The following is an 18,921-nucleotide window of genomic DNA, read 5'->3' as shown; positions in this document are numbered from 1 at the left end:
TGCTGTTACCAACACCTCACACCTAATTACACACACTCACCCACGTACACACATGCAGACACACACACACACACTAGACCGGGGCCCTTATTTTCTGCTCCTACCACCCCCCCACCCCACACACACAAACACCACTAAGCACTCCCTCAAGATCAAACAGGCAGCACAGTAACTAGCATACTGATGAGACTTCACCTAACTCCCTCCCTCTGTAGCTTTCTCTCTCTCCACCTCCCTCGCTACTTCCCTTTTTCTCTCACCCTCTTTCTCTTCCTCTGACGACCTCACTCCTGGCCCCTCTTTTCCCCTCTCTACCTCCTTCCCTCTTTCTATCTCTCTCCCCTTCCCTCCCATCTACCCCCGACTCTCCTCCCTCATCTGTCTTTCGTATCTTCTCCTCCGCAGGGGAAAATACATCACCCGCAACTGACACACATGTGCTGGCCTACCACTGCATCTGCAGTAGCCTAACACTGGTCTCCAGTCCCCTGCAATAAAAACACATTAGCTCCAAAACACATTAGCCTCAGTCCAGAGTACCCCTCTGTCCCCTGTGTAGTTGCCCCCCCCCCCCTCCTTCCAAATCCTCCCGTCTAAACAACAATACACATTTCACGCTCGCTAGCTTTAATTAGATCTGAGTCCCCCCCCCCCCCGCCACTCCTCCCCAACGCACACACACACACCTCCGACCCATCCTTGACGGAAGAACAGAGTGTACCCTGCATCTCTGTCTTTCTGCTCCCTGGGGTGCTTGAGGTGTGTGTGTGTGTGTGTGTGTGTTTCCATGCGTCGGGTGGTGGGGTTCGAAATAAGTTTGTTGTCCCACCGGGTCAGTGGAGGTTCTGTAGTTGGGTGTGGGAGGCAGTCTGTGTGGATGTCACATGTAGTTGACACTGTGTCACCATAGATCTGCACTTCCATCCTCTCATCTGAATGCTTTTCATTGAGCACAATTCCGATCCCTTTACCTCATCTCCCAAACCCAATGAATCTACAACAGCAACAGCCCCTGCACCATGCACACCAAACATCCCTCATACTGTCCATCACCATACATTATACTGGCCATTGTTATTGTCAACCCCAACTATGACATTTCTAGCATTACACCTCATATATAATTACATCAACTGAGATATTCATGTGGATATTCTAATGACAAGGTTCTAACTTCTAACACCAAAGTTCTATGAGTTCTAATGGCCCTGGGCTCGGGCCTGGTTGCACCATGGCCGTGGCTGGTGCAGATCCAGGGGTCTGTTGCCCAACTGCATGCTGGGAGCCCGTTTCCTATAAATATCCTCCCCCTCAAGGGTGGGTGGAGGCTGGGGACTCATGCTGTAGATCTCAGAGGTGAGGTAATGGCACTGTGGATTACCAGGATGATATTATCAAGAAGGAGAGATTGAGGGTTGGACTGGTGAAACAGAGGGATGGATGGATGGAGGACGGTCATTCTGAATACCAAACAGAAAGGCAAATAGGACAGACAGACAGGTAAACAAGACAGACAGACGGACAGATCAATAGACCCCTCTCTATCTCTCTCTCTCTCTTCCTCTGTCTATGGCTCCCTCTCTCTCACTCTATCTATTTTTGTCCATTTTCCGACTGACACTCAATCCCTTTTCTCTCCCAGAATCACACCTCCCCCTCCCTCTCTGTCTTCCTCTCACCTCCCTCCTTCGCTCCTCTGCTCTGCCCCATGTTGACCTTATGGATCTGCTATGCACTGCCAGCCAGATAGGCAGACGGCATGTAGACTAGCAACACTGTGACGTCCAGAGAGATAGAAAGAGACCGAAAGGGAGAAGGCGAGAGGAGAGCGGGAGAGCGAGAGAGGAAGAGACGGAACAAGATGGAGAGAAAGGGAAGAGGGAGAGGCATGCTTTCACCTTTCACTTCACCACGGCAACGGGTTGCCATCCTCACGGATGCATGCCCTTTAACTGACCAACACACACACACTTACACACACCGCACACACTGTACAAACACGCACTCTACATGCACAGATACACTCCCCAACACACACACACCTCTTCTCCATTATAAACAGGTCCCTTTCATTGTGTTGCATCAGCCCATCAGATGAAGGGCCATGACCAAATATGTGTGTGTGTGTGCATGTGTGTGTGTTTGTATGTGTGTCTCAGATGTTTTAATAGGGTTTTCCAAGAACGTTGCCATGTCCAGACATGCCATGCTGTACAAAATGAGTGTTGGTGTCTTATCAGTTCATTTCTTTCTGAGACACAATCACACACACACACACACACACATTATACAATAGCTGTTGTTCCTGTGTTTACTATATACATGGCACTGCATCATGATAAAGGATCAGTCAATCACTAATTCATATTCATCTCTACATCCCTCCTTCCTGCTCACATGCACGCGCACACGCTAACACACATGCACACACACACACACACACACACGCACACAAACCAGAAGCATCTTTATTCTCTGTCTCACCTCTGTACTCTCTCTCTCACACCTCTCTCCCTTATCTCTCTTGTTCAACCCATCTCGTACTCACACACACACTCACACACGCACATACACTCACCTCTCTCCCTCACACCTCTGCCTCCTCCCTCTCATCCCCTCTCTCTATCTCTGTTATCTCTCCTTCCCTCTCTTATCGCTCCATGTTCCATGTCTCTCTCGCTCTCTTTCCGGCTCTCTCTCTCCCTCCCTCCCTTCCCCTCTGTCTCTCTCTCTCTCTCCCTCTCTCATCTCTGCTCCCCCACCCCCCACCTCCACCCCCCACCTCAAAGGATTCTCTCGGTGAGGGAGTGTGTGTCCGGAGCATCAGTTTCAGTCAGCTGTGACACTGCAGTCTCGGTGCACCGTTTAATGGCTGGGAGACGCCAGCCTCCGACAGGGACCGTGCAGCGCATTAGCATCAAGGACAACTGTAGTACACGCCAAACACCATATGCGCTGCGTTCATCAGCGGCAGACTATAGTCAGATCCCTCTCACTGATACGCCACTGCAGAAGGGTTGAGGGGATCAAACGATCTCCATCTAATTCCTGAATGTAAACAAGGGCTTTGGGAACAAGTCTGTCCGCTGTGCTGGTTTTGTAAGATTGCATGCTCCTTTTTCTCTACTTATGTAACCGGGCACGGGCTTGATAACAGCGTGTTATGACACACCATGGGTCGGTACTGACATAGGGTCAGGGTCCTGTTATAGAACCACACAACACATTTCCAGGGTTAGTCAGTCTATTTGCAGCTTAGTGTAATTTAGCAGAAATCACCTTTGTATCAATTTTTGGGTTACTTATTTCCTGGGTTGTCTGTCCTAATATGTATTTATTGACGCATAAATTAAACAAAGTTGGGAAATTGCGACGAAACTATGACAGCTATTGAAAACCAAACACAAACATCACTCCATCGCACAAAACCAACCACATTTCTTGTCAGAAACAGCTGAGACTAACCCATGTAAATATAGCGGCTCCACGCGAGGGACTGTCTGTCCTCTATTTCATACACACACACACACACACACGCAGACACACACGCCCCCTCTGCCTTGCCACTCATGCAGGTTTCATCCTTCGTAGCAGGAAGACAGACCACTGTCCATCTTGTGTGACCCAGCAGCAGAGAGCGATGGACAGATGAGAGGAGAGATGAAGAGGGGGTGGAAGCGCCGTACCTGTGCTAGTGGTCAGCGTTTCTCTCCTCCTTTCTCCAGTTCCCTTTCTTTTCCAGCCGAGCCGAGTAGAGCCTAGCGGAGCAGGGCTCGATCCTTTCCTTTCCGCGATGCTGAAAATGGCACCAGTATTCCCTGACAGCAACAGCGGCTGCCTGCCTCTCTCTCTTTCCTGTTCCCTCTCTCTCTCTCTCTCTCTCCCTCTCTCTCACTCACTCACTCACTCACACTGCCTCCCTCTTTTCCTCTCTGGCTCGACCCCCTCCTTCCCCGGGCTGCCATGTTGAGTGTGGGGGGGGGGGGGGGGGGGTAGAGGTGGGGGGGAGGGGGCGAGGGGGATGAGGGAAAGGGAGGGGGCAGGCGAGGGGAGAGAGCCGAAGGAGATGAGAGGAAGGAGGGGGGGGTGAGATGGTGGAAGAGGAGAGGGAGATAGGAGAGAGAGGGGAGGAAGTGGGGAAGGTTGGTGGTGGGTTGGGGTGGAGGGGGTGGGGTCTCGGGGGGATAAGAAAGCAATTAGAAAGCAGCCCCTCTCCCTTCCAGACGGGAATGTATAATGGAATTAGCTCAGGGGGGCTGCCTCTCCCTCAGCCTCTGGCTGGGGGAGTCTAGCAGCCTGTCCGCCAGCCACCAAGAGACAGTGTGTGTGTGTCTGCGTGTGTGTGTGCGCGTGTGAGAGGAGTAGAGTGATTGCCGATGCACTGGAAAGAGAAGGGGGGGGGGGGGGGGAGGGCGATGAGGGGGGCTCAGGGAGAGGAGGGGCTGAGCTGCGGGGCCACCTGCTCCCTCCTCCTATCCTCTCCTCCCCTTTCCTCTTCTCTCCCTCCCTTTGCTGACGAGCACCAGGCAGGGGGAGAGGGAGGATGTCAGCTTCAAAGCCTCCTTTATCTCTCTCTCTCCTTTTCTATCTCTCTACAACCCCCTCTCTCTCTATCTCTGTTTCTCAATCTCGCTCTCTCTTTCTCTCTCTAGGTCATCTCTCTCTCTAACAGTGTGTGGCCAAAAAAAAAACTGCATGTGTGTATGTGTGTGTGTGGAAGAGTGAGTGAATTTGTGAGAGAAAGAATGATGAGGTGAGAGTCACTTGTAGTCACTTGTACCATTAGGAAATAGGGAACCTGTGTGACAAAAGTGTGTCTGCGTGTTATGAGAAACAGAGATGGACAGAGAGAAAGATCCAGGTGTGCATCATATGTGTAATAGATAGAGAGATAGAGAAACAGATAAGGAGAGAGGGAGGGAGAGAAAGAGAGGGAGAGAGAAAGAGAGGGCTGTTTTGATGGAGAGAGACCGTGCCAGAGACTGTGTGTGTGCGGGTGAGATAGAGAATGTGTGTGTCTCACTGATTGTGCCATGAATGAAAATAAGGAAAGGGCGCGGGGGGGGATGTCTCTCTCCTCCTTTCCGACCATCTTCCTCTCTCTCTGTCTCTCTCTGTCTCTCTCTGTCTCTCTCTGTCTCTCTCTGTCTCTCTCTGTCTCTCTCTGTCTCTCTCTGTCTCTCTCTGTCTCTCTCTGAGTGCTAGATAAGGTGCAGGCTGCTAGCGCCCTGCTCAGGTTCCCGTGGATAATTAGCATTCACGCGTCTGAAGGCTAGCTTTGGCAAATAGCTCATCACTGTCTTTTCTCTTTCTCTTCTCTTTTACACTTCTTCTGCTGTGAAAAAGGAGCGCTTGCGCGGTTCAGACCGTTGGAGCATATCCCGGTGATTCCAACTTATTGTTGCGCAATGAAGATATTTTCAGGAGTTTAGCTATATGGATGCGTCTTCCCCTCGCCGTACCCTATCACAAGTTGCGTGATTATTGCTTCGGCCCAAGCACAGGAAAGCGCGCACACAGACTACCCAGGCGCAGTAACACACAATCGTGCACGCAAGTTCAAGGGCGATTGATTCTGAGTTTAATTTCTCTCCCTGCACCCTTGGTCTGTCTGACCTTGAGGACAGAGAGTGATTCTGTCTCCGTCGTTAGGTACAATTTGGGGCTTCATTAACATTCGCCGCGGGTAGCCTATGATATCATATTGGGGTGTTTTCGCTGCAAAAAGAGCGAGTTGGATTTGTGGTAAGGGGGTACCAGTCAAGAAAGTAGTAAAGATGTCAAGGTCTAGAAGGCAAACATGCTATCTTGTATGGGTATTCAATGCTATTGCAATCTGCAGCGGAATGGTCTTTTTCGGAGAACCATAAATAGCCTACAATCATCCAAAAATACAATAAATTGTAGCCTAACTGAAAACTGAAATCCAACCTGGTTTATTTCATGCTTTCCATGGAATACATAAAGGTTAGGCTATACTATGTTCGAACACGTTCAGTCGTGTAAAACAAAGATAAGGAGGTATATGAAAGGCATCTCGGAAAGGAGTAGGTTTTTAACCCAGTCCACCCCGCTTGATGTAAACGCTTGGGTCTAAATCACGGTCCACTCAGAACCCCATTGCTCAAAACAAACGTATCGAGGGAAGGGTAGTTCAAGCATAGGCCGGTGTGAATTACGCGGAGGCACGTTCACGGTCAGGGCATGTCTCCAAGTCGCACAGTCCACTTCCAATACTGACTCACGGCTCCCTCTCTAACACTAGGCTATAAACTTACAAATACTAGACTGGGCTTCACTGTCTACTACATCATTGAACCGGTTCATTGACACTGGTCATTTCCGTCCACTGATTAGTTTTTCTCTTTAAATGGCTCAACCCCAAGTCTAACCTAGTAACGGAGGTAGAGGAAGAAGAGAAGATAAGGGTGTCCCTGCGGGGTCAGCGAAATTGACGACTTCACCACGAGGTGAAAGGGAGGAAGGGTCGCGCGGGACTCGGAGTAGAGGTGGGCTCTCTGTTACCATAGAGACGAGAGGACAGTGGTCTTAGATACTGTTACCAGGCAAGGGATTAGCTTTTTAGGAGGATCTGGGTAATCAGCGTGTCTGAGGTGGTCTACGTCTCGGATTGAGTGATGGATAGATATAGGGTACTGTAGTAGACAACTGATTGTCGATTTATCCAATCCAATAAAATAGGCCTATTTGTTGAAAAAAAAAAAAAAAAACATAAAGCCTAATTCCTTTATAACCACGGAATTTCCTGCAACAATTTTACTTTTATAAACTGTGTTTCAAAAATAGAAGCCTTCTTTAATTATTGTTATTCATATAGCCTAGTCTATGCCATATTATTACAGAGATATGAGTTTTCATAAATTTCGTTTTTTGGTTAGTTGCCATGGAGGTCTTGATTTGCCGTAGATAATGGCCGAGGAGATCATCACTTGAGCGGGCGCACAGCATGGACCACATTGGCTAGACCTGGAGCACCATCTAGCGATCGTCTTGATGAAGTGTAGGCCCAGCATCGTCGAAGCCCTCAAAGGTCAGCCCCCTTGGCAGTGGTCGGATCGATCTGCTGTCTTTTGAGAGAGCATCAGTTGAGTCGGTGGCATATTAATGGTTTAGTGTGGGATATACTTTGGTAATTAAATAGTAATACCGAGGATGCCCAATACCTCAGCAGGCAAAACATTTCGAAATTAAACGATTACGATCTCTATCTAAATTAAGACGGGGTTTGGGACGCCAAAAGACGTTGATTCGATAGGCTACCAGACAGTGTCAGCGAAGCTCTCATATATCTGTTTACACTGCAGCTCTGTCACAACGTGATGCTTGACCTTCACAACAGCTTGTCTCGTTTGGGATGACCATCATTATTCTGTCTCTCGCTTTTGCTCACACAACGAATCGTGTTACTCGGACTCCATCTCCTGGACAATTACTGTAGCACCAAAAAGGCTTGGCATAAAAGAAGTTCGTGAACACGTTTTTACGTTATTTGACAAACATGCAACATGCAGGCGACCTGTGTAGGCTACACTTGCACAAATGCAGGGCGAATCTAGGTTCCCACTTTTGAGGGGGCTAATTGGGGGGGGGGGGGGGTGCTAATGAAACATTTTGGGGGGCTCCAGCCAAAATAGGGCTAGATACGCCCATGCACAAATGCACAATGGTACAACATTAAGAAATCAATGTACAAACAACTGTTTAGAAGCTGTCTAGAATACCAACATGCATTTTCAAGGGCGTAGGTTTGGTTTGAACATTGGTGGGGGGGACACAGTTTTACCATTCTATTTGCTATGGATGCTCCTGCCTGCAGGAATGAATGTCGGATAGCTAGGGTGACCAGATTTGAGTTTGTGAAAGAAGACACTTTGTCGCGGGGGGCGGGGGGGGTAATGTATTGCAGAAGACAGAGAGTGATTCTGTCTCCATCGTTAGGTACAATTTGGGGCTTCATTAACATACGCCGCGGGTAGCCTATGATATTATATCGGGGTGTTTTCGCAGCAAAAACAGCGAGTTGGATTTGTGGTAAGGGGGTACCAGTCAAGAAAGTAGTAAAGATATCAAGTTCTAGAAGGCAAACATGCTATCTTGTATGGGTATTCAATGCTATTGCAATTTGCCGCGGAGTGGTCTTTTTCTTTGCGAACCATAAATAGCCTACAATCATCCAAAAATACAAAAAATGGTAGGTTTACCATGACTGCACCATAACCATGTGACAAACAAATGTGCATACAAATGTCACATATGAAATGACAAAAATGACACAAATGACAAAGGCTATGTGATGATTTATTTATTGAAGCTTTTTTGGCATTTAGTCCAGTGCTTCTGTGGCTTTCAGTGGTTGTTTAATGTCTTTAATGTGTCTTGTAAAAGCAATAATGATAACAAATAACAAATTCTAAATAATTAAATAATACATTCTTTATATGGCCACATATTAAAATAAGAAAATTAAGACACTTTTCAGTCCTCATATATTAAAGCAATAATGATAACAAAGGCGGAAAGGTGCTCAAAGTGGTGTTGCCAGATTGGAAATGACGAAGTATCATGCCAAAGGCTCACAATTATCGAATTTGGAGAATAATTATCGTGCATCTGGCAACACTGAGAAGGCAGTTGACCAATGACAGTACTACAGTCAGATTGCGTGCAAGAAGGTGGAACGTAAGGGAGATACCCTTTCCAAAACGTCTAACAGTGCGTTCACACTGCAGACTTTTTTACCGCTCTGCACCGCCGGCCTTCCCACAGTGCACCACGCTCGGGGGCGTGTCAGACAGATTCATTCAGAGCTGTAGTTCTCTTAAATCACTGTTGTAGTTCATATAATGTCATGGCAAATGTGCAGACAAAATACAACTTTTACACGCATTAAGCAAAAATCCTACACGCATTCTAGATCTGACATGATCTTATCTACAGCACACAATAGGTTATCTTTTTCCACACTTTTTTTAGGCCGAGTGAAAGATTAAATTCCACCCGCACTCTATGGAACGGGTCTTGTTCCGGCTGGAAAAAAAGATGCATCAGACATAAACGTTGACATGTGTAACCTTTTATTATATTACTCGAAATATCTGCAAATCAATCACTAGATTATGACTTGCCCCACACATTCACTGTATGGATGGCGAGTGGCTGCCAGCCAGCATTTCAGCGTTGAATGTCAATCGTGTGCCGGGTGAGCTAGCTAGACTATGCAGCTAGCACAGAAGAAAGTTACGTAATGTGAAGAAACTGAATTAAAGTACAAAATACAACACACCAGGGACGCCGACAACCTCAGCAACCCTGCGCCAGGCATCATTTTTGTTTTTGTCTATGTCTCTGTAATCGAACATAGACGTATCATACAATACTGGGTACGAAGACACACATACGATGAGTTGCTTTTCCATCTTGAAATTGTCAAACCTAGAAATGTTTACCATGACCAACAGTCGCTACGTTACAAGAAACAAGAAACCAACCCGATTGGCTATCGCTGGCGTTTTCACGCTCCTCATTTACATAAAGTTGAGAAAAATCCAACTTTCGCCGCCCCGCTCGCCTTCCCATAATGCCCTACGCGGGCGTCAACGCCTGGTTACATTGAAAATGAATTGGAAGCCGACGCCCCGCTCTGCCCGCCCCGCTGCAGTGTGAACGCACCGTAAGGGCGTAATAGTTTGTGAAAGACCCAGAGAAACACAAATATCCGAAAAGGCAAAATCCCGGACAATTTTGGAATCCCTGCTGGACGCATTTTTTAAGTTTCGAAAAGAGGACATGTACGGCCGAAAGAGGATGTCTGGTCACTATGTTACCCTACGTTAACGTTAGAAATACTATCCACCTTATTCTAAGGGGTCTACTGTAGAAATTATTATGGGTGCAAGTTGCGGAAGTTGCGGTTTGCTATACGTTCGTCCCAGCCAGCCGTCAACAGTGATTCTTTCTAAAGCAATTTAAACTATAACAAGAGCTTTTCAGGTTATTCATTGCTTCACCATCCGTAGCAACATAGTTAACAAGGTAGCTAGCCTAAATATGCTAGTGTACGTTATTTGAGGCCATTTTTTCAGGTCGTCTTCCCATCCCTCGATAGTACAAGGCAGAGGTATGATCAAATTGTCCCATTTGAGGTGTAACAGGCTGTGTTCCCACATGTTTTATTTTGCATCAGAATTAGTTTACCGCAATGACTGTGTATGAGCGCTACCATGACAATCGCCGGCTCCGGAAGTCGCGCCCATAATTCAGAAAATGGATCATGGGAGCTAGGAATAAGGTGGATACATTTTCAACAATAGTTTACAGGAGTGTTATATAATTCGATTTTATCGTTTATTATTCACTCAATGTTAACGTATACCTTACAGGAGTAGCCTGCCAAAAAGCCAATCGTTGAATCTTTCCGCCGCAACCTCCGCTCCCTATCCCTCTCCCATTTCTCCTCCATTGTAACATCCTCCCTCCCTCCCATTGACAAGTTCATGTCCCACCCCACGGACACTGCCACTAACACCCTGTTGTCCACTTTAACTGCATCACTTGACACTCTCTGTGCCCTGTCAACCAGGCCTGCGCGATCTTCTCCCTCCGGCCCATCCTTCGGGCAGCTGAGAGGAGATGGCGCAAGTCCAAAAACGGTCTGGACCTTGATAAGTATCACTCCTCTTCAAATCCTTCTCTGCCCGCATATCTGATAATAAAACCCACTACTTAAGGGAAGAAAATTAACTGCCTCAAACCCTCACAACTTTTCTCCACCTTCTCCACCCTTCTTAACCCCTCTCCCCCATCCACCCCCCTTCCACCCTGACAGCTGACGACTTCTCCTCCTTCTTTGAGAAAAAAGTCGCCAACATTAGCAGCCGGTTCCCTGAATCCACCTTTCCTACCCACTCACCCTCTATGACTGACCCAACTAAATGTCCAAACTCTTTCTCTACCCTGTCAGAGGCAGAGATCTCTGACCTCATTCTCTCTCACCGTCCCACCTCCTGTCCCCTTGATCCACTCCCCTCCCCTCTCTTTCAAACCATCTCTCCCTCCATCATAACTTTTTTTCTCCATGTCCTTAACTCTTCTCTCACTTCCGGCACTTTCCCCTCTGTCTTCAAACAGGTCAGAGTTAGTCCTCTACTCAAAAAACCCTCCCTTAACCCAGCCGTCATCCAGAACTACAGACCGGTATCACTGCTACCCTTCTTTTCTAAAACAATTGAACGCGCTGTATCTAACCAAATGTCAAACTTTCTCTCTCAGAACAACCTACCAATTGGGCTTCAAGACTGGCCACTCCACAGAGACCGCCGTCTTGTCAGTCACCACTGCCCTCCAGTCTGCCAGAGCGGCTTCGAGGTCATCCGTCATCATTCTGCTGGATCTTTCTGCAGCATTTGATACAGTTAACCATCAAATCCTGCTCGCCAGACTTTCTGAGATGAGACTGGCACTGCACTTCAGTGGATCTCATCCTATCTGTCGGGAAGATCCTACCAGGTCTCCTGGGAAAGCAAAGTGTCGGACCCCCGCCAGATATCCACTGATGTTCCACAGGGCTCCGTCCTTGGACCCCTCCTCTTCTCCCTGTACACCACCTCGCTTGGACCAATCATCACCTCCATGGCTTCTCCTACCACTGCTAGGCTGACGACACAAAGCTGTACCTGTCAATCCCTCCGACTGATCCAGGGATCTCAGCTAGGATCGAGGCCTGCCTCACAGACATCTCCGCCTGGATGACCAAGCATCACCTCCAGCTGAACCTCGCCAAAACAGAACTCCTCATCATCCCGGCAAAACCCTCCATCTCCTAAAATCTCTCAATCCCCCTGGGATCTGCAACGTTGACCCCCTCATCCGGGGTGACCATGGATGACAAGCTCTCCCTCACAGCCCACATTGTTGCGGTCTCCCGGTCGTGTAGATTCACTCTCTACAACATGCGGAAGATCAGGAGATACCTGTCTGAGCATTCCACCCAGCTGCTAGTCCAAGCACTTTGAAGTTGAGAAGTTGGAAGAAGTTGGACTACTGCAAGCCGCTGCTTTCCAGTCTCCTAGCATGCGCAACCCGCCCTCTCCAGAGGATTCAGAACGCAGCAGCCCGTCTGGTCTTCAATCATGGCCCGTATCAGACTCAAGACCCTGGTACTGACCTTCCGAGCGGTGAACGGGACTACACCTGACTGATCAAGTCTATGCTCCAGCCTTACATCCCCACCCGCCACCTACGTTCTTCTTCTGACAACTGTCTGGTGGTCCCACCGCTCAAGAGCGCCCGGTCCCAACACAGGCTCCTCTCCTGTCTGGCCCCCAATGGTGGAATCAACTCCCCACCTCCATCAGAGACACTGACTGTCTCCCCACCTTCAAGAAAAGGCTTAAGACGCACTTGTTCCGGGAGTACAACGGTACTTAGGAATGATTGGCTGGACCTGATGTTTCCTCCAGGATCACAATGACTCTTATTACAGTAAGAGACTTGTTGCTCTTGATGGTTAGTTGTAACTTGCTGTGTTATATATTTTTTGCTGCTTGCTTTCGTTTTTTCCACAGGTGCACCGTTGCACTTTTTTGAGGTTCATGTTGTTAAATTGCTTAATTGTAATTTGTTCAACTACATGCTCTTATGGTTCTTCCCTTTGGGACTTATTTAGTTTTCACAGTGTATGCTTCATGTTTTGACTCCCTGCAATGTCTGGGGCTATCTCGTTGTTATGATCATGCTAGTTTCCTCAAGGATCACAATGACTCTTGCTTAGACTGTTGCTCTTGTTGGTTAGTGGTAGCTGGTTTAAACTGTTGTATTCTATTTTAGTTAATCCTATTTTTATTGCTTTCCTACAGGTACACCTGCACTTAGAGATTAATGTTGTGTAATTTAACTTGTTTAACTACATGCTCTTATGGTTTCTTCCCTTTAGCACTGTTTTTTGGTTGTTCACAAAATGTACTTCTTGTTTTTGACTACCCGCAATGCTGTGGGGCTATCTTGTTGTTATTATCAGTGACCTATGCACTTTGTAAAGCTCTCTCTTGGAAGTCGCTTTGGATAAAAGCGTCTGCTAAATGAATAAATGTAAATGAAAATGATCAGTGACCGGATCAGTCACCGGATCTCCTCAGGGCTGCGTCCTTTCTCCTCTGGTCTTCTCCCTGTACACCAATAGCTGCACCTCCAGTCATCCGTCCATCAAACTCTTGAAGTTTGTGAACGAAACCACCCTTTCACCCTTTGGGTTCATCTCTGGTGGGGACCAGTAGCGGACAGCCATCTGGAGCACCGGGAGAATTCCCGGTGGGCCAAAACACTTCTGGGCTGGAGGGCCACTTGCCTCATAATTTTTTTTTTATTACTAATAAAAATTTAGGCAGAAGATTGACCAACACGGTCGCCCGACCCCCCTTTCCCCCAGACCAGTTGGTCTATTCCAAATGAACGTTTATGCAGCCCTTAGCCTCGCCCCCTTTGTCTCGCTTACACAAGACAGTGACACTGACAGATCGAAAGCTATCTAGTAGAGACTATATAACGATGGCAAACCAGACTAATTAATGTAAGGGCGGAAAAATTAAAAGACAAAAATACATCACCTTCACTAGACTAGACAGCTGTTTATTTTACATAAAGAAAAACAATTTTGCGCTCCAATAAAGGCAAACAATTTTTTATTGTGCGCTGTGTGCACTCGCATTAAGTCTGGAAGTGCGTAACTAGCATCACATCGAACACAGAAAGTGCATGCATTGGCAGGCCAGCTGTGGTGGCGTATACCGTGGCCGGTTCTGGTGGGCCGGTCCGGATCAAAGTCCACGGCTTATACGAAAGATTATATATATAGATTTATTTTTTTTGCTGGGCAGTTTTTTTTTGCGCCCCCTTCTTTATCTTCAACCAGTATTTTGACATTCAAAAAATAAATCTAACATTAGCGTAAAATGAGCCAGGTATACGTACCCCTTAAAAAAGGAAGGGGTACGTACCTCCTTGGTGTTATCAGGAGGTATGCTAGCACAGTGAGGCGTTTGGTTAGAGTTTGTGTGTTCAAGAACTTTGAAGAACGAAATAATGAAGAGGCAAAAGCTATCGAAATTTAAGAAGAATAAGAGAAATGTGCAAAGGCGAAAGGCAGGCTAAATCCTTAAATTCTGGTCTTATCTTATGATGAATTCCAGACAAGAAAACGTTCATGAATGCGTGAATTGCCCTGGGCACTTTAGTGGAGTTAAGAAGTAAAGATGTAGGGCCTACCTTGAACGTGTTCCTACTCCCTGTCAAATTACCTAGTTCTTTAAGGATTTTACAGAGGCGGGTATACCCGCTATAGCCTATATAAAAAATGATATGTCCATTTATTCTACGTTATACAAAAAAAACGTGATTAAAATAGGGGCGCACATATATATAGACAGTGCAACAACACTACAAATATCTTACTCGTTGCATAGCACACCCAATAATTGCCGTGTTTGTCTTTCTTAATGTCCTTAATGCCTAATGGGTGTGCTATGCAACGACTAAGATATTTGTAGTGTTGTTGCATTAGGCATTAAGAAAGACAAACACAGCAATTTGTCAACAAGTGAGGAATGGTAAAAATCCAAGTGTTGTATTGTCAACTTTAGGGAATGGATTGTATGTAATCTTGCTAGATAGTTAGCTAACGCTAGCCTGGCTGCCAGCCCAACTTCTCCCCGCCCCAAAACAAATTTGGTCGGGAAGTTGGGTCTGGAGGGTCTCGTATTGGGGACCAACTACAGAAAACCAGAATCTGGGCGAACCAATTAAATTGCCAGGGCGGGCTTTATACGATGATGGACAGATGATCAACAGTAACGTAATCACCCACGTCACAAAAGAGCGCTTAAATTGAAGTGAAATGAATAAATTTAAGTTGAATTCGTTTTGAACAAACATGACTACCGCTGGAGATCTGGGATGTTATGATACTGCCATCGAGTCTGTTTTAGAAGACATCGACAGCGCATTAATTTTGAAAGAGGAACAGAGAGACGCAATCAAGGCATTTGTCGATGGAAAATATGTTTTTGCCGTCCTTCCTACAGGATTGGGTAAAAGTTTAATTTATCAGCTGGCCCCGATGGAGTTGTAATCCTAAACGGAGAACTTCGTATATGCATTCCCCTTTATTGTTTCACTCAAAAAGGTTGACTGTGTGAACAAGTACTCTCCCTACCCTTAAATTAATTTTACAACACCGGCAAAAATCGTTTGTATTTATTCTTCAAGCATACTTCAAGTCTGCTTGTAGTTTAGTTCCGTTGACAACAACTATGCAGTGCTTAACATACGTCACGTACTCTTTTGCTCTGATTGATTGTAGATCTATCCAATTGAGCGAAGAGGCATTTGTTTTCCAGGCTTGTTTGAAACACGCCCTGTAGTCAAAGCCCAACGGAGAGTTCTCAGACTCATATTCTGACTAGAATTATGAGTATGACAACGTCAGGCTAAGCTAACGCTAGCTAGCCAGTGACTTCTGACGTTCCTTGTTATTGCCTTTCAGTCGAAACATCAGTTCAAGTTCAGCTGTACCGCAAGCAATTTGCGTCATTTTCGATGTGTCATGAAATTTTGGTGAATTCCGTTTAGTCTAATTTTGTTCAGGTAGATTGATCGCTTAAACTGAGTGAATATGTGCCACAAGTGACCCAAACCTTCTAAGATTGTTGTTTGCCAGGCATCAACACAACAGAAGACAAAAAAAACATTATTTGCAGGCGATGGGGGAGTGAATGTGACCGTGCACCGTGTGTGCACCGTTGAACAGTGGGGCGTGGCCAAAGCGTAGTTCAGCACAGACTTGACATTTTCTCAGGGATTTTGTTCTTTATTTAATGTTTATTCATCGTTGTGATTGTTGTTGTGGTTATTTGAAAGAAATGCAGTCTTGCAGGGCAAAATAGCGTTTGAAAGTTGCAATTTCGGTTCCGTGCAAAATCGTTTAAAACTTTAAACTTTTGAAACTTTTTTTTGGGGGGGGGGGGGGGGGCGCCACGAGTGAAGCTCGCCTAGAGCGCCAAATGTGCTAGGACCGCCCCTGCTTAAGACAGTGGAGATGATTGTGGACTTCAGAAAGAACACAGCCCCCCTCACTCCCATCACCCTGTGCGACTCCCCAGTCAACACTGTGGAGTCTTTCCGCTTCTTGGGCACTATCCTCTCCCAGGACCTCAATTGGGAACTGAACATCAGCTCCCTCACCAAGAAAGCACAACAGAGGATGTACTTCCTACGGCAGCTGAAGAAATTCAACCTGCCAAAGACAATGATGGTGCACTTCTACACAGCCATCATTGAGTCCATCCTCACCTCCTCTGTCACCATCTGGTACGCTGCTGCCACTGCCAAGGACAAGAGCAGGCTGCAGCGTATCATCCGCACTGCTGAAAAGGACCTTGGGCCTCATGTATAAACGTTGCGTACGCACAAAAAGCTTGCGTACGCTGGTTTTCATGCACACTTTGTGATGTACAAAGATTTACTTGACGTGAGAATGTGCGGGCCGTCACGGAAACTTTTGAGCAGACGTGAGAATGTGCGGACCGTCCGCAAAGTCTTGTCTGGCTCTCTAACATGGCAAATTCTGACTGAAAAGTGCCGAGACTCACCAAACATTACAAAATAAAGTTTCCACTAGTACGTTTATGACGTTGACTATTCAAAAAACATAAAAATAAAAGTTTGATCATTAATGTGGAGATGATCACATCAAAATGCCTAAACCCAAAACGGGAAATGCTATATAGCCTTCTGTTTATAACGCCACCACTTAATAACTTCTGTTAAACTTGAGGCTGTCAAACGAACAACAAAATCACGCTGTTACGATGCGCCACCACTTGTTTCTTAATTTAAAGTTTTATATCGGACCATTTCTTCTTAATTTCTGCCATGGTCCGGTTCTCTGAACCCACAGCATTGATGGCCCTATAATAATGATAATTTTATTTGTAATGTACTTTACATTTAGCTAAATCTCAAAGTGCTGCAGGTTAAAAACAAGAAAGGACGCAAATAGTTTTCCACTCTGCCGACTTTCTTTTGTCACTAATACCTGATGACAGGCCGCCAAACAGGACACATTTTCTCGCCTCCACCTCTGTTGTCAGAACCTCGATCTCACACGTTGTCACCATATTTCTTCAAATAAACGCTGCGGCGCTAACGTTTATTTTTGGTGTGGCGTTTCTTCGAGGGTGGCGTTTATTCGAAGAAATACGGTAATTCAGACAACGAATCGACCTCAGGAGCGCATTTATAGTCCATCTGCTTATTAATTTATTGGAGGAGGCAAGGCGGGGTCAGTGGCTCGTTCACGTGCGGTCAATCTCACGTTGATTGTGATTTATAAAGGAAAGGTGCGCAGGACCTGGCGTACGACCGGTTTTATACATGTGAATATTTTTGTGCGTAGGTACTTTTCGAGTTTTGGCCGTACGCCATCTTCTGGTATGAAAGCTGCGCAATCTTTTATACATGAGGCCCCTGCACACTTAAAGGACCCTGAAGCGAGCAAGGAAGATTGTGACCGACTCCTCCCACCCTGGACACACTGTTTCAGCCACTCCCCTCCGGCAGAAGGCTGCTCACGCCACAAAAACAGTTTCTTTCCATCTGCCAGTGGCCTCTTCAACAAGGCCAAGGGTTCAAACTTTAAATCACAGACTTTAAACCATTGCCATATATTGCACCCTTGCCAGTTTTATTATTATTTGTATTTTATTTATTTTTTATATTGTACATTATAGCTATTTTATACTTTATATGTATTTTATTGTACATACCCGTACCTTTAGTATTAGTTAATATTAGTTCATTAGACTTGGCACCTTTTGTATAGTATAGTTAGACTTGTTTAAACTTACACCACTTATTTAAGATGTACTCCTATATGTTGAATGAATGCACCCTCCTGCCAAAGTAAATTCATTGTCTGTGCAAACTTTCAAGTTGATTAAAACCCTTTCTGATTCTGATTGTAAGCAGACAGATGATGAAAAACCAGGAATGAAAGTATCACACGGAAACATCTTAAATGTGTGCACATATGTACCCAATCCGACATGAAAGCTTTACAAACTAAACCAAACCAGTCTTGACTTCTTAAGTAAAATATGATCAGGGAGTTTCCATGTAGAGACCAGTTTTACTATCAGATCGGGTCAGGTTAACGTTTCAAAAAAACGTTTTTGTTGGAATGTCTAATTAGGCTCCTTGTTGTTTACTTTGAATTACTATGGGTTTTGTTGCAAAGTGCTGATATGTCAGAAGGAAGTAAAAATGAAACCAGGGTTGTTATTACATAAACCAGTTGGTTCACCACCTGTCACGCCCCCGGGTTAGTGTAAGTCCGGTGTGGGTGTGATCTTGTTTTTTTGTTTTTGTTTGTCACCCTCACTTTCCTCAGTTGTGGACACACCCTCCTGTTCTATCCCCGCACCTGACACCAGTCAGTCATCAGCACACTCATCAACGATCAACTCATCAACCACCTAGAAAAGCCAGGCCGACCTTCCTCTTCCTGCCGGAATGTTTGTTTTTGTCTTATGCCAGCCCGGTCTGCCTTTTTGTTTATTAAAAGATTAATTCTGCACTACGTTCCAGTTTCTGCGCCTGAGTCCTGTCCCCAATCTCTTGACTCATTTTAATAATTTGAGCTTTGTGGGTTTTTTATACATTTTGTACACTGTATACAACAATGCATTGCAGCAGGCAAATTAATTTAAGCAATATTTCAACAATTGTGCATCTCCTCCAACACATAGCAGAACAGGGTAGACAAGTTAGTTTGTGTGTTTCAATAGGTGGAACCATGTATGAGAAATGTACTTTGAACATTAGCTATTCATTTATTTTTTATTCTTGGTG

The sequence above is a fragment of the Hypomesus transpacificus genome, chromosome 17, assembly GCF_021917145.1.
Source record: "Hypomesus transpacificus isolate Combined female chromosome 17, fHypTra1, whole genome shotgun sequence".
Classification (NCBI taxonomy): domain Eukaryota; kingdom Metazoa; phylum Chordata; class Actinopteri; order Osmeriformes; family Osmeridae; genus Hypomesus; species Hypomesus transpacificus.
Note: the sequence above shows the minus strand (reverse complement) of the source record.